Genomic DNA, 25,755 nt, shown 5'->3' with positions numbered 1-25,755 from the left:
ATACATGCTCGCTCCTCTCCTTTTGGTCTGCTTCCCTCATTGGTTTACTGAATCTTCCAAATACACGGAAGAGACTTTCCAAAGTGGCCTCTACCTAAATGCATCAGAGATCTCCAGTATCTAGGGATCTAAATCAAAATGGGCAGATTTATCTCTACATGGTAATTGCCCTTCTGTGAAGGGGGTACGAGATGAGGCTAGAACTCTCCTTTGTCCCCTCTCAGAGAAACTTGGGGGTAAAGAAGTGCCACTGGTCCCTCTAACTTGTTACTATGCTTCCAGCAGTGACCCACGCTGTATAGAGCTCCACAACATGCCCAAGTTACTCAGTAACGATGAGAATGGAGAAATTGTGTTTCTGACCCCAGCTGGTGATCTTTTTATGCCCTAAAGCATGAGGATTGATAGTCCTTACAATTGTTTTCTCAGCTACACTGATGACCCTGCAGATGCTTTTCTTATTCATTTGAATTCTTTGTTGATAATCTTGTTAAAATATCTGCTTTGATAATAGTTGGCAGCCCTGAGCTACATTGGCTAATTATACTTTACATTCAAAAGTGTTCCCTCCTATTTATTACTAATTTGTTGTCTTATAATTTCATCAAGTGCCACTTCATTTATGTATTAGAGAAGTGGATAAAAATGGTGTATTTGTGTGACCTTTGTACTCTACACACTCTAGCTGTCCCCCCTCACCATCCCTCTGCTCCTGAAGGAGTTTCAAAGCCTGATAAATGCTTATCCAAGATCTCATTTACAGTATTTTAGCTCTAAAAGTGGGTACATTTATGCAGTACTTTCCAGTGTTCCCATTTCAAAGCAGTGACGTAGAGTGAATAGACCTCCAGCCTCTGGCATAAACGTTCTTGGGCATTTTACACACCTCACAAGAACATATCTGCCCAGTTTCCACTGTCTGATAATTTCATCTCTTTTTAAATAGAAGAGGCACAAAATTATCTACTTAAAATACAACCCACTGAGCGCATCCACTTTAAGTCCTTTCAGTACTGAATCTAAAAGTGTGGCCTGTATCTCTGATCACTTCTGAAAGACACTCAGCTTCTGTGGTGTGTTCTGAGCAACTCTTCCATGCTCATTCTCTGACAGTGATTTATGACTAAACTGCACAATCTGATCTAGAAGATTATTAATTCTCTCTCTTCTCCCCCACCTGGTTTGTGGTGAGCTACCTTCAGTTGCAAAATCAGACAAGAGCAGGGCACTAGTCCTACTGTTCCCGATTATGCTCTGAGGTGATTTCAAGAATGTGTTATCGCTGTCCCTCACAAAGTTAATCCCATGTATTCTACAAAGTAATGCACATAAAGCCCACCCTCAATGTAGGCTTTGAAACCAGAGCCATTTTCTGAGAGGAATGCACCAAAAGGAAAAGAAAACTCTTTTCACTCAGGGTCTATGCAACACAACTTCAATTTCCCACCTTCCTCTCTTGCACATTTCTTTAATGATCAGATCTGAAGCCCAGGAAAGCCATTTGAGAGGTTTCCATTAGCTCACACAGGGCTCTCAGATAAGACTGCAGTTCTTTTCTGGACTCTTCAAAATCTGTTTGTGTCACCACTCTGTTGCAGAACCACAGAATGGTTGATGTTGGTAGGGTCTCTGGAGGTCCTCTTGTCCACCTTCCCTGCTCAAAGTAGCATCAGCTACAGCAGATTGCTCAGGGCTGCATCCACTTGGGGTTTGAACATCTTCAGGTACAGAGGCACCAGGACCTCCCTGGACAACCTCCTCCAGAATTTGACTATTTACACAGAAGATAAGTGTGTTCTTAAGTTTTAATAGGACACATCCCACTTTTCAGGCTGTGACCATTACCTCTTGCCCTGTCACTGGGCATCACTGAGCAGTCTGTGTCCTTTACTCCTCCTACCAAGTATCGATACACATGGCTAAGAGCTCCCTAAACCATTTCTGCTCCAGGCTGATCACGCCCAGCACTCTCAGCCTTTCCATTTTGCAACAGGCACTTTGACAGTTACTGGAAAGGCAGCACCAGTGAAGCCCTGGTAGAAGGATCAGTGCTGAATGACATTCTTCAAGGGGCCAAAACAGTTCCAGAGCAGGCTGAGCCAATGCTTGCAAAAGTCGTTCTCCCTGGGCATAAGGGGGTCAGAAGATACATTAAAAAAAACCCAGGGCTTCAAACATCCCTGGATTAAATTAATGCATGGCAAATGAAAAGCAGAAATTGTTTTAAAAGTCAGTTAGCGCTTTTTTTTCCCCAGAAAGCATGACACAAGACAGCTGTAGGCAGAGCTGTGACTACAGCCAAACTCAGGAAAGTCAGGAGTTTTTACCTAACACAGATCTATATCTCTATACACGTGCTTTGGCAGCAGCAATGCCAGGGCAGCACGCTTCCATGTTCCTCTCACTGCCCTTGCAGTGCCCCCCACAATGGCAGGGTGCCATGGCAGGGTGCTGTCAGCATCTGGTGAGACCCTGAAGCACAAGACCTGACAAGCCATGGCAAGCCCTCACAAAACCTTGAAACTTAGGCCAGAGAGAGTGCAATCTCATCTTCCTGCTCAAAATGCTATGGCCAGTTGCAGATGATTTCTTCTCCCCTGCTTTTTAGATGTCAGCTCTCAAAGTTTGCCAGCATTGTCCAGGCTTCCCAAGAATATTACAGAACTGCTGGCCATTCCCAGGCTATTACAGTGACATTAGAAAAAGCCACTGCCCGACGGTTTTCCTTTCAGAGAAGTTGGAAGTGCTGAAAAAGCACATCAAACCTGCAGCAGAACAGAAGAAAGTGCAAGGAGAAAACCAGAGCATCTCCTATCCTGAATCAGGAGGGGTTGCTGCCTGCTTGGGTCGGTGGAGGGGGTAATTAGGACTATCTGCCTTCAATGTGTCACCATTGTCAACCACAGCTACTGCCTTCTGTCACCACAGCAACTGCCTGCAGCCAGGTTTATCATCTTCCTTTTGGTGATGCCTCCCCTCTCCCACATCCCTCACCCCCCTCCTTTTCCCTGTGCCTGAGCCTGTAATTAATTGCAGCTGCTGACAAAGCCAGTCTTCATAATCTGCATCATTCAGTCAGAAGTTTCATTATTAATTAACTTCTTTCAAAGTTTAAATCTCCTAATTACAAGCAAACCCATGCACATGTTCTCCCCGCCCCACTCCAGCCCTTCCTCACTGCTTCTCTCCCTTCCCACAACCTCGTTCCAAATGTCTTTCCCAGTGAGTTTTGGGGCCTGCAAATGGTTTGGAAAACTAAAAGGAGATCCACACAATTTCTGCCCATGGTCAGCTTCTCTCCTTGGCCACCACAAGGTGCTTCAGAGGAAGCTACCAGAAAATTCACAGCAATCTACTATGTAATAAGTTGCCCTTAAAGGGAGGGGTTTTTCCCCACTAACTGTGACAGTTCACAGTTGATTCAAACTGTTTCAGATAAAAGGACCGTGGCCCTCAATTGAAAAAAGAAATACAGCAAAAGAGAAGTATGTCCTGGGTTAATCACAGAATATTCTCAGTTGGGAGGATCCACAAGGATCATGGAGTAACCATGGGCTGGTCTCATTGCCCATGTAAAGTCTCTCCTCCTTAAAAAAGTTCTGTTCATTTCAGCACTGTCTGGAGACATCAAGATCCATATCTAGATTAACTATATTTTGTCTAAAAAACTTCTACTGGTGCTTAGATGGTACCTGCCTGTGGCAGCAAGACTTTTCTTTGCTGCTGGGTGCCAACCCTGTCCTTCTGCACTCCGAGCAGGGCCTGGCCAGAGACAGCCACTTGACATCTATTGACCCTCCACGGTATCTTCCTACGGACAGGGCAACTCTGGGATGAGGATGTGTTTGACAGGGACTTGCATCACACACCATGAGAGACCCGTCATTCACCCCAAACCATCTGGGATGTACTGAGAGCCACAAGCTGCAGGATAGTTAAGGAGATAGGCAGATGTTTCTGGGACATGTTTTGTATAAATGCTTGATAACACAACTGTGCATAATGGAAGATGATGTTAGAAACAGGTGATGGGAGACAGGCAAAGCTTTTGGGCTCAATTTCTGAATGACAAATAGCAGAAGGAATGTCTGTTGTGCTGGATCTGTAAATACCTTGCACCTAAAAAGCTGAGTACCACTTAAGGTTCTTGGGATTGACCTTAATCTCTGTTTTCTATCACTGACAAAACCACAACAGAACAAAATAAAACAGTGTTTTTAGGTCCCCTCTCCTCTTCCTCCATCATCAGCTGCAGAGGCACAAGTAGTTCCCCAGAGGCTGGCACTCCTAACAGCACAGAAAATATATAAGCTTTATAAACATGACAATCCCTCACTGTTTCCTGCTGCTATTTCCAAACTACACCTCGGGTATGCCTTGTGTCAGTTAAAGTCTTGAATATATCAGACCTGTTTAACATGCAGAGAAATGCCTGACCACAAAGCAGCAAGGGGGGAGAGCCTGACAGCCCTGTGGTACAGCTGGTCATGGCAGAACGTGTTCCTGCCCCAAATGGAAAGAACAGCTCAGGGGCTAAAGTGAAAACACAGAGCCCGCATGCAATGCATCCCAAAACCAGCCACCCTTCATACAACTCTTTGTGGCCTCCCACCTCTGTGCTGCTGCCAGGCAGGCTCACCTGAAGACACTCTGCATCACATCTGCATGTGTACTCACTCCTCTCTGCTTCCCCTTTGGGCTCCTCCCCACCTACCACTCATCCCACCATCCTTCCCACCAGCTAAATGGCTTCACCCTGTCATTCCAGTCTGCAGTGATTACACTTCCCTCCTTTTGAAACAAGCTAAGGACAGAGCTGTGTCCCTTCCCTACTTTCCTCCCCTGCTTTTGACTGTCCTGCAAGAAGCCAGTAGGATGCTGTACTTGAAGCAGGACAGTTAATATTCCTTTTAAAATGGAAGGAGGGATTTGTTGTAAAGGTCAGAGAAAGCAACAGCCCCAAGGAGAGAAACGTTAATTTTTTCTACCTCATTTCTGTTGTCTTTTGAAAATGTTTCCACAGGCAAGTTTCACTGTTTGCCCTCTCCTGCTTTTTCTTACCACTCAGCCTTTGTGGTTTTTTTTCCTTCCATGTTGATACATGGGAGTTTTGTCTTTTCCTACAAAACAAGCTGGCAGAATCAACAGGGTTCTTTCTCTTCAGCCTCAGTCTGCTGAGCCAACTCACTAGAAGTTGTTGAATGTGACACTGTGTTCACATGGAGGAAAATACCTCTCAAAATGTGTTTGTGTTCAAATAGATCAAAACAACCAAAACATTTTTGAAAACAAGAAACTTAAAAAATCCTACTTTGGAAAGACTGAAGCATTTCCTCTATGTCTCCTTCAGTGCAAAGAAAAATTTTAACAAAACAGAAAAAAAAGGTTGGCTTTTTTTTTTGACCTGACATTCAACACTCTGGTTTTGAGTTCTGAGCTTCTTTTGGAAATCAAATGCCAGCACCCAGCATTGCAGTGTCAAGATTTCATGGTTGCCAATCCACAAGGGCAATTTATAAAGCTTTTTTGCAAGCGGTCAAGGTCAACACTCTAGGTGTTCCCATGTCGTGCAATCTTGCATGTTTGCTTTCATCACGCCACGCTCTTCTCATGAAAGAGGAGCACCTGAACTTCAGGCACCTGACATAATCATTGCTAAGGTCTTCAAGCCTTCAGTAGTACTGATGCCAAGGAAAGGACTGCAGTATAGCCAAATACAGGGAAACACATTGATTTAAGAGGCATTGGGGAAGACTTGTGTTGGCGTTACTGGGAGGCAGAACAAGAAACTGCAGAGGAGGGATGCAGTAGAGAAGTTTTAAATGCTTGGCAATGCTTCTATATTTCTGCCCTTTGGAAGGGATGTTCTATCAAGAACAGATTCATTACAGAAGACAGACTCAATTGTTGCCATGTTATAATCAGATGAACACCAAAAAAACAAAGCACCACAAGTCAGACTCTCTAATCTTACTTCCAAGGGCTGCTCAGAAAGTGGGTCCTGTACAAGTCCAGACAGGCTTTTGGCTGCATAGTTCAGTTTTCATCAGGTTCTAAGTTAAACTTGAATTTAAGTCAGTTGTTCCTCAAGCACCGCATCATATCCCCTTTCAGAGTCTGGCAGGGATTGAAGATGGCTTTTGGAAAATTTTGTTAGGTTTGCTTTTTTTCATTACAGAAACAAAATGAAGCAAGTCTCTCCTTTCTTTAAACTCTTTCCATAATGATTTATTCATATCTTCTAAATGCATCCATTAAACTCTCAAGTCCACTAAAACCAAAAATAATGGAAAGAAATTTTTGTCAGGAAAAACATACAGTGAAGATTAAGAGGCTAAGAAGGAACCTGAAGAAAAAAAAAGAGGTATTAACACAATGAGTCAAGTCTTCAGATATTCCAGAAATAGGGAGACAAGAGATCTCTGACCTAGTGTAGGGCCCCTAATCAAATGGGAGGCTGCAGGGAAAATCAAGGCTTCTTTAAGATACCATTTAGCACTAGGACTCACTGGTACTAAGGCTAGCATGAGTTACACCAAGTATTCTGGCTGTCACACCATTTACATGGATACACATTGGTATCACAAAGCAGCCTGGTGCTTTCTCCAGGAGAGGTGTGCAGATCCCACCGATAATTATTCAAGTATCTCACAAATACCATGCATCTTCATCAATGCTGCTGCGCAGCCCTGCTATTAATGATTACCTCCTGCCTGTAGCAGCTGAGCCCCAGAGCTTCTCGACTGATAATGACCCACCTCCAAATTACATCTATCTTTCAGGGTGCAACAGAGCATCTGTTTAACAGTGTGCAGCATTCCTACAAAGCTGTTTACTACAGAAAGCGTGAAAAAATACTGTACGTAGGAAAAAACCCACCCGAGAATCCTTTTTTAGGTCAGATGAAAGTAATTACCCCAAGTTTAAACTTAAGCAGGGTATTAGCGATAATGACTGTTCCTGGAGAAAGAGCTTTTTAATATCCTCAGATGGCTGCGATTGCAGTTGCTTGTCTTTCTTGCCAGGAAAGCAATACTCCACCATGCTGTGGAACCAGTTCAAGACTGACTTGAGGAATCACACCTCCTGCTGACTCCCAAATGGTACCTCCTGCAGCATTCTGGCTCTGCCTTGGAGATTGCTATCCAAAATCTGACCTGGCTTCACTTTAGGAGCTTCAACAAGGTCACAGTATGAGGCTATAGGACTGCAGCTTGGAACATTATTATGATGTATGGCAGGTGAAAGAATTTTGCTCCAAAATCTCCTAGTCAGAGTGGCAGATTCAGCAGTTGCTTCCTGCTGCCACCAGAGAAGGACCAGCTGAGAAAACCCCCTAAACCACAAAACTGGGGTCCAAATTTTAAAGTTCTTATTGTTTGTTGATATTTCACATAGCACAAGTGATTCCCTATTGACAAGAGCAGCAAAGTAAACTTGGAAGAGTTAGTCTTTGATTTTGGACTTAGTTGGACCTCTGCTCCAGAACTAAACTTGGCAGGCCAAAACAGGAAGGTATTTGTAGTCCAGAAGTGATTTCAATTAGTAATATGCTCCAGAATGACAAAATCTGAATTTTACCTGTGTAGCGAATGCTCTGATACAATGCCCCATCACCCACGAGCTCAGGAAGTGATGTGGCCAGAGAGACTGGTGGAGTCACCATTCCCTAACCACAGCCTGAGTCAGTTTTTATCAGATTTAATCTGGCTGTGGTCAAGCTTAATTGGTGGAAATTTCCTTCTAAAGTATAAAAACAGTGTTTTGCAAGGGGAAAGGGAAAAAAAATATCTCCCAATACTCCCTCTGCTTCTGTGCCTCATTGCCCCATCACCCAGCAGCTCCACCCACAGTTGTGGAAGTGTTCCTCAGCAGCTGTCAAACTGATGCAACAGTCCTGCCATGTTTGATAGTGCTGCAGTCTCCTCTTTGACATTCATATCATGATAGGTTTGAACAGGGAACTCATCTTGGGTGGGCTTACTAGATATAACCACTAAATAAATACAGCACCATAACCGCAGTGTTTGTGTGACTCCAATTCAAGGAATGAAGAGGAAAGAACAAGGGATGATAAACTTGGGAGGGCAGAAAAGAGAAATTTAGAAAAGGAAAGTTTGCTTTTATACCCCCTTACTCCTCCTAATGTTGTCAGGTTTGCTTATGGATGGGTGTAGGGTTTGTCCTCTTGTTGTGGGTTTTAGGTTCTGTGGGCCTTGGGAAACCATCTGTGGGGCAGGAAGAGGATATTCCAATGAACCTCCTGAAGCAGGTGCTGCTATGCAGCTGCCAGTCACTGCCCAGGCTTGAGCTGGGAGTCACTGCCCCAGAAACACAGACACATGAAGGACCAAGAGATTTGGGTCCTGAGAGCTGAACTGTACAGCAAATACAAAGGAAGGATAGACTGTCTTTGAATAGGAAGCCATTTTCCTGGAGTAGAAATAGTGTAGAAGAAGCTTCACCAACACCAAAGGGCTAAAGCCCACCAAACAATAACTGTGCTCCTGTTCCTTTTCCTTGCACTGGTTTCTTTGTTCAGCATTGCTATCTTTCTAGTCCATAGTAGTTCTCAGATGTTAAAGATTATTTTTTCCATCCTTTGCAGCTTCCCACCTATCCCTGTCAAAAGCCATGCAAGTTCAAACTGAGCTTAGAGGGATATACAACTCAAATATGTCTGAAGGGAGTGCAGGGCACCTTTAATAAAAGGTCATCTTGCCTTGCAGGAGTGTAAAGATGACAAAGAAAATACAAAAAGGCAGAATAAGGACCTTCTCACAGTTTTAAAAGGTGTGTATGCCCTTCTGCACAGGGGCTCTTCTCTCTGCAGGTTTCAGGGCAGTATCATGTACCCCAGCACATCACCTGGAGAAGGATGTGGAAGTGAGCACCTTCCTCCTCCAGACAGCCAGTTTCCAAGGCTAAATTATCTTAGAAGGTACTCTGCCTCTAAGTAGAAGTCCAGGATTAGAGGGGCAGAAAGAAAGGCAGAGTGGCTTTATCCTTTCTCTCTTCTCCCAGCAGTGTGATGTTTTCAGTGGCTGGAGCATCACTAAATCCTATGCTTGGTGCTTAGCTTAGCAGGCTTTTCTGATGAGTGCTTCAGCACAGAAAAAAAAAAAAGACATGTGGTGACAAAGCTTTGCAGCAAAGTAAATAAAGATTAATTCAGAAGTGTAGGGAGTGCTTGGGTAAGATCACTCAGAAGAAAATGCATACAGTCTAGAAAAAATGCAGGACAGTAACAGAGAGCTGGAGAGCTCCTGTTGTTCGTTTCTTTATTGGCTGTAATTAAAACATAATTTTCAGAGTTTAAGTTGTCGCCACCCAGTATTTTGAACACACCTTTCTCTTCTCATAGTTTTTAATTCTTTTGCAGGTTTGTAGCTGGCCACTCTACCCTGGTTCCCAGAGGGTATTCTGGAAGATTTGGCACCGATGTCCTGCAGAACACGTGCCTGGAGAAAGGACTGCAAATGACTGAGCCAATCTATCTCAGCAGATAGCTGGAAGCTAGGAGCTTCAGCCAGCATACAGGCTCACAGCAGCTGCTGGAACCTCCTCGAGGAAACAAGTGGGCTATGGATGCACTCCCGAAAAGGAAGGTCCTGATGTGTCCATGTGACAAAGGGCAGGAAAGATTCTCAGTATTTAAGCTTCTCATCTGAGGAGGAAAAGAGACCCTGTGGTGGGTGAGCAGATGTGTCAGCACTCTCCTAGTACATTTGGTCTCTTTTCCATCCCTCCTCTTACATGCTGCAACAAAGAGCAGTCAGTGAAAATGAGATTATATAAATCGTCTACTACTTTCCTTCCAGACACCATTTGAACTTTCACTAAATTCCACATCTACCTCTTAAGGTACATATAAATCCTTCCCCTTTGTTACTGATTAGAAAGCAAGCAGAAGAGGAGCAAGGTTTATTTAAATTGTCCTCTAGTTTGAGTTTTCCAGTACATGAGCTTCTTAGAGACTGGTTTTCAGGAGTGTTTAATACTTTTAATTTCTAACACAGAAAAGCTCTTTGAGCCTCTGGGTCCCACTATCTCAAGTCAGATCACCAGTGACAGAGTTCACTTCAAAAAAACCCCCAGAACAATCAACATTACCCAGCAATGACATAGTAAGTTATTGCCAGGGCTGCATTAAGATCCAGGTGCTCCTGACACCGAGTACACGTTCACTAAAGGCCTCAGCTTTCTGGCTAGTTGACAGATTGCACCATGCCAGGGAAAAGAGCCAACATGACTCACGCTCAATCACTGCGATGTCGGCAGTGCTGAGTGCTGTTTTAGGGGGAGGTTAAATGCTGTGAATGTGCTAAGCATTAACAATATTAAAATATTATTAGTATTATTTATGAGGTATCTCCACGTGTCCTAGATGATGCTAGCCAAGATCAAATTATGCAAAATGTTACATAAACATGCGGTAGAACATGCTGCCTGCTCCAAAGGGTTTTTAATCTAACTGAACAGGACAGGCTAACGATGCATTATGATTTCTGCTTTGCACACAAGAAGCAAGAGCACAGAGAAATGAATGCATTTACCCAAGGGCAGACAGGAGACATGGGGCACAGCTGGGAACTGAGCAAGAGTCTCCCAAATTGTTCTCCAGCATCTTTGACCTAAGAGCATTCTCTAGCTCAACTGCTGCTGCATTTGATGAGGACAGTGCTTGCAGGGAAAATGATTTCCCAAAAAAATCTTTCCTCAGAACAATGGCAGAGGTGTCCAGGTTCCACATGTAGAGGCAAGTAATGTACTGCATATAGATTACCTTAAATGCAGGAGTCCCCATTCAGAGAGGTTTCTGGATGTTCAGGTGTGCAGGATAAACAGGCAAGAGCCAGAAGACACACGCTCTCTACCTCCAGCTTCTACTGATACCTTCACTGGGACCTCAGGATAAAATTCAGCCCACAGTTGTGATAGTGTAACACTAAAACCGGTCTAACACCCACTCATCTCTCTCTTCTCCAATCTGCCAAAGAATTTGCTACCTTCCAAAGGCACTCCAGGTTCCTTTAATAGAAGCACGCTATATAAGCAAAAGTTACCAACACAATTGATGGCAGAACGACCATCTCTGAAAAAGGCGGTTCCTACACAGCATGTTGCTAAGAGGGCAGGCTAGCTAAAGCCTTCATCAATCAGAACAGCATAGCTCTACTGCCTCTTTGATGTCTTTCTGCCTGTTGTATTCGTCGCCTCTATTCAGATTTAGGACTGGTACCACATTTGTATTCCTGTGACCTATTTGTTTTCATATAGATTCAACTTCACACTCTATTTATTCTAGAGTTTTTGACAGCCTCTGGAAATACATGTTTCTTCCTCTTATTTACAGTCTAACTCACTTTTCCCCGTACTGTTTCCAGTCAGAAATTTTGGTTGTGCATTAATCTCACTTCATTTTGGACACACAGGTGATAGCCTAGCCCATTACCCCATCCTTCCTTTCTAGCCATTTCCTTTTCTCTTTTCAGACTCTCTTTTTAAGAGCCTTTTAGTTTTAACTTTTAACAGCTATTCCCCATTCTGACTCTGTAGGAGCTGCTTCTTTATTGGATTACTCTTCAGTACCTCACACACATCCATCTTCTGCCACATTAATTTCTGAGCACTGAGGGATCATGTGCATTTCCTCTGTCCCATGCAGGTCCCCTTTCCTTCACTGGGTCAGCCACCCTCACATTCCTGCCTCCTTTCCACAGTGCACATTGATTCAATACTACCACTGCAAAGGTGTCCCTGCCCACAGCAGGGGGGCTGGAACAAGATGGTCTTTAGGGTCTCTTTCAACCCAAACTACTGTATGATTCTATTGAGGGTGGTGAGGCGCTGAAAGTGGTTGCCCAAAGAAGCAGTGGCTTTTCCTGGAAGAGTGCAAGGCCAGATTGAATGGGCCCTGAGAAACCCAGTCTTGTGAAAGGTGTCCGTGCCCTTGATAGAGAAGCTGGAACAAGATGATCTGCAAGATCTCTTCCAACTCAAACCATTCTATGATACTTGACTGCATCACTTCCACAGAACACTTCCAAAACTTCCCTTCTGCTTTTCACAACGTAGTGGCTTTACCACAAGGATGGAATAAAGATAATTGCTTAGCTGGGACATAGCTAGTATAAAATGTTGGTGAGCAGAGTACAAAACCCAGCCATCTTCCCCTAACCAGAGGGCAGGGCTCCAGTAGGGTCTCAGCAGCCTGCAAATGTCCACTGCAGGGAAGGCTGTATCATGATACAGACATTTCAGCCCCTGGATCAGCAGATCACCAAGGCAAAGAGTCACCAAATTATTGGTAACCTGCCCAGCTCAACAAGACGAGACATTGTCAATGAGGAGCACCAGTGACCAGATATATGTGATAAATTAGTTCTTGGTGGATTAGGGTGGCTGCATCCTGCCCTGCACAGCCCTGTCAAAGGACCCATCAGGAGCAGTGGCTTCATGAGCTGCTCTCTGAGACAAATTACCATCTCCTAATAGACTCAGGATACCTATGGCTGAAGGACGCATCAACTTCTGCAAATTTATTTTTCAAACCCTACATGCAGAATCCTTTTTCAAACACACCTAGCAGTGACTTAATAAAACTCACCTTCTCTACAAAATCTTTTTGCTCATCTGAGAAGGATTCTTCCTGCCCACATACAACCAGACATGGAGTCAGAGGTGTAGTAGGAAAAACTGCCACAGAAGATTTAGGCTCCTTACTTATAATCCACCCTTATATTTCAAGACTTATTTCCTACAGACTCATATATGACTGACAATGACCTGTGCCCCAAGAACTCATCCCTTTTGCTGGCAGGATGCACACTGCTTCAAGTGCCCATCCCCATGGAATGTTGCGCAGGAAGGATGTTTGATATGGTCCGAGTCAGGTAAGGGTCAAAAATACTTTCCCTCAAGCAGCTGTAGCCACCAGTTCTCAGCAAGGAAAAGGGACAGCCCTGTCATAACACTTCTTTGAAAAAGGAGAAACCCCCTCTGCCACAGCGTTTTTTACTGGAAGAGGAGCTGCCATACCTGTTCCTGTGGCAGGAGGCTGAGGCAGGAGGCGTCAGCACCTGCACAGCATGTACAGCACAGCCTCCTCCCAGGCACACTTTGAGCACCCACTTCACTGCGTTTAGAGAGCTTCCACGTTATTTATGACAGTCAGTGGAAGGAAAAGAAAAACCAGAGCATAGGTCAGGATAGTAAAGACAGACTTGGCACACCGTGAGGAGACAGCCACTGTGGACCCACAGTAAATCTCAAACAGCGACTGCAAAAGAGCTCCCATCTTTCCCAGAAAGAACAGCCTGTCCCTAAAGCCAGCTCCACTCCCCGCCCCTCTGCCATCAGGGAGGATGACAAATCCCCAGCTAATAGCAAGATGGCTGAGGTTCTGCAGCCCCATGGGCACTCTTGCCAAGCAGTACTGGGGGCCAGGGCAGTCACAGTGTGCCAGGTCTGGAGCCAGACACCCGCTCCAACACCTGCATGCTGCACCAGGCTGATAAAGCAATTTTCCCCACACCATTCTCCCTCACTCTGCAGTCTTCCCACCCACCTGCCACTAAAACTGGGGAGAAGGGTACAAAGGAAAATTAAATTTGCACTAATATTTTGTGCACAGTGACCCACATAGTATCATTTCTTTGTTGTTTAAGTTTAGCTCCACTTCTTCAGGATAATTAGTTTTAGCAACTCAGCCTCACAGAGCTATAAGTTTCCAAATGACAATTGTCACATCAGGCCACACTGTCACGTGCAAAGCTTTTACCTCCGTGCTTAAAGACTATTTCCACAAATACTCCACATACACGCCTGATCCTCTCCTCTCCTGTTAGCAGTCACGCTTTTCCCCTCATGCTCTTCCTTTCCTGATGCTGCCTGACAGGATTTTGTTTGAAGGTGGCTAAAAAATAAATTATAGACTAGTATTGTCCCTGTTACTGGCTGCTGCATTACAGCTTTTCCAAGCAAGTACGCCTATGCATATGTAATATATATGATTTGATAGTTCATCAAGTGATTTATTTCTTCACATAGAGTGCCCAGGCTTTTTGACAACACATTTGATGTACGTATTTGTAAATTATCAAAATTATCAAAAGTCCTCTATTTTAAACCATTCATACCTATTTGAAAACTTAATATCTCTCTTGAGAAGGCATTTTCTTCCCATTTTTGAGAACTGCCCAATTTTTTCCAATTAACCCTAATTTAAAAGAAACAGAAATAAACAATCTTTTTTTTCTTCTTCTCATTGCACTGAAACCCTCTACTCTGCATAAAGAATTTCTGCGATCCTTTAGCACCTTCTCTCATTACCACCATCATCAAGGTCCAAAACAAAGCCACTGAAGCCAGGAAATCACTCCATCCTCACAGACAGGGTCCTGATTAAAGCATCCACCTATCAGTCCACAGCACAGAGAACTTCTCCAAACACAGGTAAGACCTTGACAACTTGATTTAGGGTTAGATATCCATCTCCCCTTCCCAGACCCCATCAAATATTGGCTACCTCACCTCTAATCTCAATAGCACTTAATTGCGAATCTATGCTTATTTCTTATTTTATTTCTTACGCTATTTTCTTATCTATTGCATTAAGAGGGAGCAGCATAGATACACATGTGCAGGTTCGTCTGCTTGTTTGAGGCAAGAGTAGCATTAACACTCTCTTTTCACCCAGGCACTGTGACCACTCTCTGAGTGAGGTTTTGTTTCTCATTTCGCACCCCAGAGTTCGCTGACAGTTCCAGCAGCAAGCTGGTGAGACACAGCACAAGACTGGGATAAAGCAACGAAGGCAGAGGAGAGCAGGAAGCCATGAAACACATGGCATTCCTATGGAAACACAATCAGTTTTGTACCTGATCCAGGGAGAATCACCCTCTCATAGGAAGGAGCCTCCCATATTCTAGCAATTCCCCTGCTTCCCCTCTAGTCATGAAATTGCTTAAAAAAGTGAAAAAAAGCAGTTTAGCATTGGGGGAGCTTATCATGGGCTACCTTTTAGAAACAGAGATGGCTCTTTCCAGCCCTAGCAGATGGAAACTAATGGCACATTATGCACCTAACCCTGGCAGGGATAGAAAAACAGCTGCAGGAAAGCAGATCTGAATTCCCCAAGCCCTTCACAATGCAGCCGCTTTCTAATGTGCTTTAGAGCATGTGGTGGCGTAATGGAAAGGTTTTATTAACACAGAACCTGCATAACTCAATTGTAAGTTTTAACCCAGTACAAATCACGTCAGTAAAGCCTCTCTGCCAAATCCCCACTCTACAGTTGGAATAGCAGAAGACAGTGATTCAGCTGAAGGAAATACAAACTGGGACAACTCCAGTGCTTACCACGCAATGGCTTTTCAATTTGTACATTGGGCAGGAATAGCCTGTAACTCCCTCAATCTGTGGAGCTCTGCACCCATTTAACATATCAGCATAGAATCATATCTTAGTTAATTAGTTAGCTTGGAAGGGACCTTAAAGTTCAAACCACCATGGGCAGGGATGCCATCACTAGATCATGTTGCTCAGGGCCTCATCCACTCTGGCCTTAAACCAAGGGAGCAGAAGATGGCAACAGCTTCAGTCTCGCCAGGGTGACCCAACACTGCCTCAGACAGGACCACACAATGCAGTCAAAAGCAGAGCACGAATCTCTTACGGCTGATTTATGAGACCACTTGCACATATCTAATCACACTTTCTGAGATGCACAGATAGTGCTGGGCAGACTCAGGCTGGTCTAAGGATACTTGCTGAAAACTGCACAAAAAACTTGCTCACAGCAAGGCTGGGATAAAGATATCCATCTCACCCATGGGAGCTAGGGTCCTCAGGAATCCATAAGTGGAAGTAGAGAGATGCCCAGGAAATGTGTAATAGGAAAGCCAGTTAGTAAGCCTGAAAGAGTGGTCTCGAGTCTAACATAGATGATAGTGAGACACAGGGGTTTTTATCAGTTACTACAGCAAAAGACAGACGGATTTGGGGCTTGTGACAGAATGATGAAGAGTGAAGCTAAAATCCAGGGCAGGGCTTGCTTGACCAAATTCAATCACTCAGCTCTGTCACTTCTGATTTCAGATTAGAACTTCCTATAGCAGCACCTCCAGCTTGCCTCACCTTACACACAGGTTACTGAAACATTAAGCTACAGTTTTAGGTTCAAGCCTTGGAAAAACCTTCCATGCTGCCAGGCTCCTTTTTCTGGTGTTCTGTGGACAGGGTCTCTGTTCAAGCATTTCTGCTTTCTTTTTTAGCCATGAGGTTACTCTGTTTCTAGACCACACAATTATATCATCAAGGTTCTCAACAGCTGTGCCATTTATTTGATGATGACAAATCTAGAGGAAAAAAATGCAGATCCCTATTATGCTGCTAGATGTGTAGGGAGAGAGGAACTGTTTATTCTTCACTGACCCTTTAAAACAAATATTTTCCTGTCTGGATTAGAAAACATGCCTCATCTGAGTAAAATTTAGCTCAGATCTCCTTTCTGTTTTTCTGTTGCTCTTCAAACAGGGAATTTCAGAGACTGCTTTGCTGATGAGAAAAAAATGGATTTGGTTTATTTCAGGAGTGGAGGTTGTGCCTTGGTTCTCTCAGTATATGAAACATCCCTTGATTGTGCAAATGCATCCTGATGGTGTCTTTGTGTTCTTGTCACTCCTGATTTATGGGGCCTTTTCTACACTCAGAAAAAGAATTTGCATTTCAATTTCCATTACTTGTTTCTCTCCTCACAGCACTCCGGCTCTGGAAGGGAGTTTATATTCTGGTTTCCACCAGCTGCCCCACATTGCTGTGGCATCAGAGAATACAGAAATAGGGGTACTACAGGCTCTGCCCTATGGGGAAAAGGCTCATGCTGCCATCATCTCTTTTGAGATACACCTTTGCTTATGCCTAGCAAAAACCACTGGCATGTTTAGTCCTGTCTCTAAGACTTTCCTCCACGCTGTGATGAAGGGGGAAGGCAACAGCTCTGTCTCCTGCTTGGCTCCCAACACAGGCCCTAGCTTGCATACCCATTCTCAGAAGCAGCAGCCAACAAAAGAGCGAGGATGACTAGCAACACTCACCCCTCTGCCTTCTCCACTCTCACAGGGTGGCAGGAGGACAAGCAGGAAGCCCTGGGGACTCATCCCTTCCTTGTTTCCTGCAGGGTTGTGCCTGTTCTAACGTGAGCTCGGAAGCAGACACCTATCCAAAACCACCTGAAAGCATATCATATGTTTTGGACACGTGGGTTGCACAGGGATCCAAAAGCCACTATCCCTTCTTGGCTTCATCTTTGCCCCTCCTGCAAACCCTGGTGGCCGCAGTAAGTTCCTGTGCCAGCCCAGGCACTGGTCTCTCAACCCTGTGCTGCCTCTTCTCATTTGTGCAGTCTGGATGGGCTGTCACAGGCAGCCTGAGCGTGCTACAAACCCTCCAAGCCTGCACAAGGGGTGGGCTTGGAGCCAGCAGTATGTGGGAAACCACATGGGCTGCACTGCAGACCCCACCATCCACCTCGCAGCTAAACTGGGGCTTTGACAGATGTAGCTCATGTCTACCTAGGAAACATTAGAGGCTTTGAAAGGGAAAAAAAAAAAAAAAAAAAAAAAGATAAAAGATAGCTTCAAAAACGGGGGAGGAGTTGCCAGGACACATCAAGCTTTAAAGATGTGAGTTGCAGAAATGCATTAAGGCTGGTTGTTCAGAGCTGTCAGCCCCACAGCCTTTATCAAAAACGTAGCTCAGTTAAAAATAAGAGAAGCAAACTGAATCTTATTGAGCATTTGTTTGGACATTAAGGCCACAGATTCCTAATAGGTTGTTGGAAGTTAAACATCATGGGCCATAAACCTGTGTCATCTTAATTTGCAATGGCCTGAAACAATGTATTCAAGAATGCATTTTGCTTTGACTTGTTTGAAGTATTGACCTAAGGGTTTTGACTATCACTATTACCATGTTGACTTTTACATTAACATATAAAGCCAAAGGAAAAGTGTTGAGCTGATTAAAACATACACATCATTTCCAGGGGGCGGAAGGGTGACAGTAAATTTGTGCTGACTTCACTGAATCAGCAATTTCCAACTGAATCCAGTTCTAGGGTAAAATTCTCCAGAAGCACCATTGGGAATCATCATGCTGTCCCCAGTGTTCATCTGAGACACTATGCACGTCTGGACAGTTTCAAACTCCCAATTTTGGCCACTTTTTCTCCACTGGGCTCCTTTTTTTTGACTTTCAAATGTTTGTACAGGCTGCTGAAAGCCATTATGTTCAGCAGTATCTGCCCTATTTATCCAGCTCCCAGCTGGCTGCAGAGTAGCTTTCATCAGTGGGTCTGAACTCACAAATGCTGACACAGAGATTATCTGCCATGTGAAGAACAGTTTAACCAGATTAAGCTGTGGGAGGTCCCCTCAGCCTCTTCCCTGCAGAGCCCTACAGCAAAGGATTGGCATAATCTATGATTGGCATAATCATAAAATAGCTCTCAGTGCCTATGGCGTGTGCTCCCCCCTGGAGAAAGCTACCTGATTCCCCAGGACGCTCAATCCCGCGTTCCAAACTGGGTTTGGCTGCTTTGCAGTGCCCACCCTCCCCCTTCAGGGAAGGGCCAATCCTGAAGGCCAGTGGTGAGGTAGAGCAGGAGATTGCATTCATTTTCCATACCCTGGAGCTGGCAGCCCTTCTCCCAGCACAGAAGGTAGTAGGGACACAGAGCAGAGCCCCAGAGCCCTCAACCCCTTAAACCTATCAGGTGTGAAGTAAGCGGAATTACTGACAGTTCTTTCTCACCTGCTGACTCCAATTTGCTTGTTTTCATTACAGCAGATAAAGAAACAAACCGTTTAGTCAGCAAATCCAGGCCCAGAAATCAATCACATTCCTTCTGCAACTCCTGCATTGTCAGAGGAGACAGAAGCAGGAAAGACTGATCAAATAACACCTTACCCAGACTTAAATAAGGGAGCAAGGTTTGACATAAGCATTTCTACAACTACTTCTCTTTTTTTTTTTTTAACTCCCCTCTCTCCCCTTCAAGCCTAGCTTTAAATATCTTAAAGAAGACTGATTTTAAGGTGAACTAGATATCCTGGCAATGGATGGTGACTAATACACTATGAATGACAGAAACTTGGTGGAACACTAAAAAGCAAATGGGATGTTATAATACCTGGAAGCAAGTTATACAGAAAAGTGGGTTCAAGCCAAAGGGTTGAAGGTATAATGCAGTCTTTTCCATACCTCAGTGGAGTTAATTCAGAAAACCTTAAAACTCTTAAGGGGGAAAAATATGTGCAGAAGATCATACCATCAACTCTGCATGAATTCACAACCCCAGGAGTTGCAATACATTTATAATCCCATGCTGCACATCTATCATAAGGGCTGTAGCTAAAGACAGCTGGGTATGCAGTTTTGAAAGAACACACAAGTTATAGAAAATTAATTCTATAAATTAAATCTTACAGGGGGAATTTACCTGTAAGCTGGCATAAAGAACACAACAGCTCCTCAGCTCTTTAAACAATTGCTTCTTGGAACAGCTAATTCAAGCGCCCACAAGCAAAAGCAGCAACTCCTGACTTAATTTTCAGCAACATGCAGGAACTAAATCAAGAAGTGACAATATCTGAGCCCTTAAGTAATAGGGTTCACAATGTAATTAAGTTCAGTGTCCTAGGAGGAGGTAGTGAATGAAGAGATACACAAATGACACTAGATTTTAGAAGACTGGTTAGAGCACAACAGGAGCCATTCAGAAGGACATTAATTCAGTGTAAAGGAAGCAAGTGCCGTACAGATGGCTTAAATAATATATAAATGATGTGGGAAGAGAGCTCATAGTGGGGTCACAGAGGATACAGGTTATTTTGGGGAGTTCAAAACAGCCTCTCAAGACCAAAGAGAATTCTTGGGTGTTGGATTCAAACTTAACCAAAGCAAAGCAGATGGCCAACACAATGATAAGTGACACTGTCAATTAAAACAAACTGATTATCCTGGAAAACCCACATTAAAGCTGCTCCAAGTCCTCTCACAGGATTTTGAGAGGCAGCAGCCTATGCACCGGAGCTGAGGTCCCCACACCCAGACAAGCACAGTGCCATCAGTAAAGGTGCCCAGCTGCAAAAGGACCAGAAGGAGGAGGGACACAGATGATAACCAGGACTGGCTATCTCAGGTTGCAACAGTTTTTGCAGAACCTGAGAGAGTTCAGAGAATGGTAGCAGAAGTGATGGACAGCCTGGGAACACTGTTGTCTCCAAGGAAGGGAAAATTTGGGTTGGTTTCTTGTCCCTTTTACCAAGGAAATCCTCTTCCCTACTACAAGCACCAACTGCATTAGCAATACCCTTGATTCCTGCCAGGCAGGGCTGTCACCACAGTATATTACTGTTGGGGATTTTTGATCTGCTATTGCATTGGTCTTACATCTGCTGTAAAGCACACAAAAATATTTCAGAGCCTCTGACGCGTGAGAGTACATTTTTGGCAGCTCATTCTGGACTTAGAACAGGGGCTCATGATTGCAGGGTGCCTGATAAGGCAACCCCAGCCGTCCCTTTTGGTCCTGAGCTCATTTGAACAGAAAAAAAATATAGAAGTGCATGAAATAATAAAACCAATAACTGGCAAAATTCTGTGCTCCCAGCACGGGGCCAAGAGGATACAGAGTCATTAGAAGATGGCAAATCCAACCTGGCAGAAATGAAGCATTCCTCTGCTCTCACTCTCCCTCCTCCCAATTTCAATATATGATTAAACAGCAGAACTCTGCCACAGAAGGCAGCAAGACGAGGATGGCCACATCACTCAATTCAGAACCAATCAATTCATAGGGAAATAAATCCATATGCAGAGTTATCATTACTAGAGACTCAAAGCCCCATCACTTACACACATCTCTAACCCATACACAAGGGATAAATCCACACTTTCCTGCAGCAAGGTCTGGACACCTTTTTGTGAGGTGCTCCCTGCTGTGGTTAATCACCAGCAGTTATGTACTACACCAGCTCAGCCATTCCTTTTTCATCCAAGCTGGATGACATTTATAATCAAGGCAATCACATTTACTGCTTGATTTTTTGAAGTGCCTAAGCATATTGGAGTCATATGCAGAAAAGCAACATCCGAGCCAGAGAACGAAGCAAGTAAAGGGCAGCTACGAGTTGCAGCAGATAAAGTGGGCATCAGCATTAACTTCTGTGATGCTCATTTGAATATTTTTCTGCTTCCAGGATCAGTTTTCTCTCATCATTATGAGTCAGACCTTCACAGATCAGGCCAAGCAAACCCCCATTTTCGATTTATAGAAACGGTTGTTTGTATTAGTACAACTGCTATGATTCCTATGCTAGTTAACAGCACAGAATGTAGAAACACCTTTCAGGCACCTGTCAGGAACTTGTCGCCTTCCCCACTAGTCACAGTCAGAGAGAGGCAAAAACCAGCATATCAGACTCAGTCCAGCACCACACATGCCCAGCATATGTATCCCTCTCCACATCAGCTTCCTCTGTAAGATAAACAGGCAGAGGAATGTTTGCTTAGCTCTGTGTCCAAGGAAAATGCAGCTATAAGATGGTATTACACTGAGAATTGCTGAAATGACACAAGCCAGTTTCAGGATAAGTAGATCGCTTTGCCAACCAAATTTTTTTTGCATTGCTTTATCTAGCTCAGTTAGCCTGACTGCCAAATGCCCAAGCTTTCTCTGAGCTTCCAGCTCCTTTTCAGTCATGGCACTTGACCATCTTTTCTTTATGGATTGCCAGACAATGAGAACAATGCTCCCAATTCCTAATTAATTTGCTAGTCATTTCCTTATCATTGAAAAGGTGTATGCGTGCATGAACTGAAGCTTACACACACGTATTATGAGCAGCTAGAGCACGTTGCTTCCTTTCACTGTAAGATTGGTCTAAGTCCCAATAACGTTGCTCCCTGCCTGCTGGTGGTGCTTTTCACTGCTCCCAGGATATTACTTATTCCTTCTCACATCCCTCAGGGTATTCCTCATCTCTTTTTCCTCTTGCATCACTTCCCACTCCTTCTACCCCCCACCTACTTCCCTGCCCCACTGTAACAATTCCAAATTTCCTCTCCTCCATTACTCTCCTGCCACCTCGCTACATGTCACTACTTTTATTCCTGCACATTTCCACCTTTGCCCTTACATGTTCTCACTTTGCAGCCCTCCCTCTTCTCAGGAAAGCAGAGGGGGGAGGGAAACGCCGCCTCTCATTTTTATACACAGCCTAAAACCAGCCTGTTTTTAGATCAGACTCTGACAGAGTCAGAGCACTGGAACTGCCTGGGATAGCTAATGATCTCATCTTCTGCAAAGCAAACCAAGACTTTTTCTCTTGGCTCGCTCTCTTTGACCTTAGCACAGCCTTATATGCTGAGCTCCTCCATCCTCCTGGAATTCACCACTGGCATCTCTTGTTCCTGCCCAGCTTCCCCTCATTTGTGACACACCTGCTTGTGGGGTTGGGCTAGAGCCAAGGAAACAGTGGTAGGGCTTCCAGTCTGACTGACTGGTAACTGGCACAGTCCCTCTTAATTTTGTGCTTTAGCTGATGCTTCTCTCCCTAGAAGCCACAGAATGTTCTGAGTGGGAAGGGACCCACACGGATCATCAAGTCCAACCCTTAAGTGAGTAGCCCATACAAAGATCAAATTCATGATCTTTTTGTTATTAGCACCGTGCTTTAACCAACTGAGCTCATCTCAGTACTAAGATGCAAGTCAGCAGTATCAGAGAGGTGGAGCAGCCAGGCCCTTTCCCTTGAAGAATCCTAGCAACACAGTTTCCAGTGCCTTTGAGCTGGGTTGCAAGTGCCACAAGCCACAACAAGGCATTCATCAGCCTAACACCTTCACATGTGTAAAGTTCTTTTGAACACTCAAAATATTTTGTCCCTTTCCTCCTCCAAAAGCCTCCAGCATTTCTACAGCCTCAAAGTAAATCCCTCCTCATCCCTGGGACAGAAGTTTTTCCTATTGTAAATTCTTTCCAGGCTTCCCCTTGACTTGTTGCTAAGCCAAACAAGAACAGGAACTTTTAATTATTTCCTGCTAGAGAAAAATAAATAAATAAATAAAGTCATCCAGATCCTTTGGCACTTGTCTTGTTTTCTCTTCCCCTGCTTTTTCTATTTTGCTCTTCCCAAAATCCCTCCCAGAATCTAGAGTACTCAACATATAACAGCTGCAATCACACAGGAAAAGGGAGGACTACATGCCAGCTCTACAGTAGGATTTCTTGCTGTGCACCTAAACAAACTCTTTAAAGCAAGGACCATTTTGTCTTCCTATGTTTATACAAGGTCTACCACGGCCAGTTCCTAATCCTCCCACATAACAGTAAGAGCAAGGTGCTCTGAGCTGCAGAATTTAAGCTTTTGCAATTTTTGCCTCTAACCTCTGGAAGCCCCCGTTTCAGGTGCAGGTTTCTGTGCCCGTGCTCCCCAGGATGACCCTTCCTACCAGATGAGACACAAACATGAGGCATCTTTAGTTCTGCTGCTCACAAAACTAATCTCTTCATCCTCTCTGGGTTTTCCCACACATCAGCACATCTCAGGTCAAATTCTCCTACAACTCCATGTACTCTGCATCACACCACAATATTTTACTTCCTCCCTACATTCCCAACTTCTCCTCAAGAGTTTGCCATACTTAGGTCCATTCCTAGTTCCCACCAGTACACCCCACTCAGCACAAAATGCCCTCCCAACATGGCAAGTGTTGGCAGGCACCACAGCTGCTCCTGCTCTGCATGGGTGCTGTTTGGCCATCTGGCACAGCAGGCTGCCTGCACAGGATCAAACAGAAGTGACAACATCTCTGCTCTGCCCATCCTTCCTTGGGTGACGGCATTAGCAGGACTGCTCTCCTCCATTCACCCACTTGAGACTGAAATCAACCAAAAGGTTCTTGCAAGGGGGCATTGATTACTTCCATTTCCTTGGGAAACAGAGCTAAAAATAACAGTAGTAATAGCATTAACAGTGCAGTTCAAAATTGCAATGAACTTTTTTTTCTGATACTTTGATTAGTAACTTCATAGCTAATTTACGTACCTTTATTACCTGTTGGACTCTCCAAACATGTGCTGTACATCTGAAAGGCTTTCAGATGTACAGATGGGAAGAGTTATTTAGGGAGAAGCCTAATTAATCATCATTAGCTTTCCTCAGTCTCCCTTCACTGCAACCTTCATCCACACTTTTATTTCCTCTTATCCTGACCCATTTCCCTATTTTGCCTCAAGTCCCACTTTACTCAGCCATGCCCCCAATATCACTCTTATTGTTCATATTGTACAAGGAAAACCTATCATCTTTCTTGCTCTTGAATAGATTCATTAATCTCCAATTCATTTAGAAGAAACTAGTTTATATTTCCCCTTTTAAAAGTTTTGTCTCTGACCTCTCTTCCATCCTTTTCTGCACTAAAAGTGAAACAACACTGCTGAAGGCTGAGGGGCCAGGAGGAAAAGCAGCTCGGGAACAAACCAACATGATAAAACCCTAAAGCTTCTATTCCCAAATATTACAGCAATGATAGCTAAATAACTTGCAGTGTGAGGAAATTCCTTCACTAAAAAATTCAGTAACATAAGCCAAATTTGGGAATTAGCAGGCCACACTTCTTATTTGGAAAGCATCTCAGAAACCTCTATATGATTTCAGCCTCACAACTGGTATAAAATAATCTTTAAAAGCATAGTATCTAAATATCTAGAAGAATATACTGTGACAAACTATTTAATACACTAAAGAAAACAGTGTCTTACCACCCTCTGAATATTTCAAACATGACAAGCTAGTGAATGAATAAAATCGGTCAATGTTTGTACCGCATCAGTGTTAAAATCCTTACTATGGCAATGAATTTTATGAGAGATAAAGACTCATTTCTAGGCTGTGTCACATTTTATTTAAACACACATAGCTGGAAATGAGAACACACAGCAAGTGACAAAACTGCAGACAACGCCAAGTTATTTGAAGTAGCCAAGACCAAAAGGAATTGGGAAGAACCTGAGTGAGACCTAAGCATGTAGACTGTGATAATAAGTTATATTCAATGCTGCTAAATGCAAATAATACCTCTAAAGAGGAGAAAACTGCATATTATTCACACATCTTTCAAATGTATGAAATAACTCTCTTACCAAAGAAAGGAATCTAGATGGCAATAGGAACAGCTGAATGCTGAGCTCAGCTTACTGTGCAGCTGTGGCAAAAAAAAAAAACAAAAAAAAAAAAACAACCACTATGTCAGAACACAGGAGGAACAGGATGAAGCAATACAAAGACTGTGCTGAGCCCTCTATAATTCAGGGCTGGAATCACACTCAGATTATTATATGCAGTGCTGATCTCAAAGAAGGGGGGGGGAAAAAATAGAGAAAAAAAGTGAAACAGGGAGGGTGAGTAAAATAAAGCTATGACCACAATCCCACTGTGCAATTTAGGAGATCCACTGACAGCTCTTGCAGATTGAGTAGCCATCTATCCTAAGGACGTTCCCTGTGCCCCTATCTTCTCCACTGCATTTCAGGAAAAAGAGACACCTGGATTTCCCTCCATGTCACTCCCTATCTAGGTGTTTCAGTTGTTTCATGACTATCCCACAAAAATCAATCTTGCATTAAATTTAGCTCCTGTGTATATTAAAGCTCATAGCTGGAAACATCTCTTGGTTTTTTAGTGG

The 25,755-nt window shown here is 43.8% G+C and overlaps 1 protein-coding gene across 1 annotated transcript in view; it reads right to left on the bottom strand.

The window, feature by feature from the left end:
* LOC131591736 (voltage-dependent T-type calcium channel subunit alpha-1I-like) overlaps positions 1-25,755 on the bottom strand; it is a 147,886-nt gene that overhangs the window by 82,804 nt on the left and 39,327 nt on the right. The window lies entirely within an intron of this gene.

Source organism: Poecile atricapillus, chromosome W (genome assembly GCF_030490865.1).
Source record: "Poecile atricapillus isolate bPoeAtr1 chromosome W, bPoeAtr1.hap1, whole genome shotgun sequence".
In the NCBI taxonomy this organism is placed as follows: domain Eukaryota; kingdom Metazoa; phylum Chordata; class Aves; order Passeriformes; family Paridae; genus Poecile; species Poecile atricapillus.
Note: the sequence above shows the minus strand (reverse complement) of the source record. Positions and strands in the feature narration are given on the sequence as shown.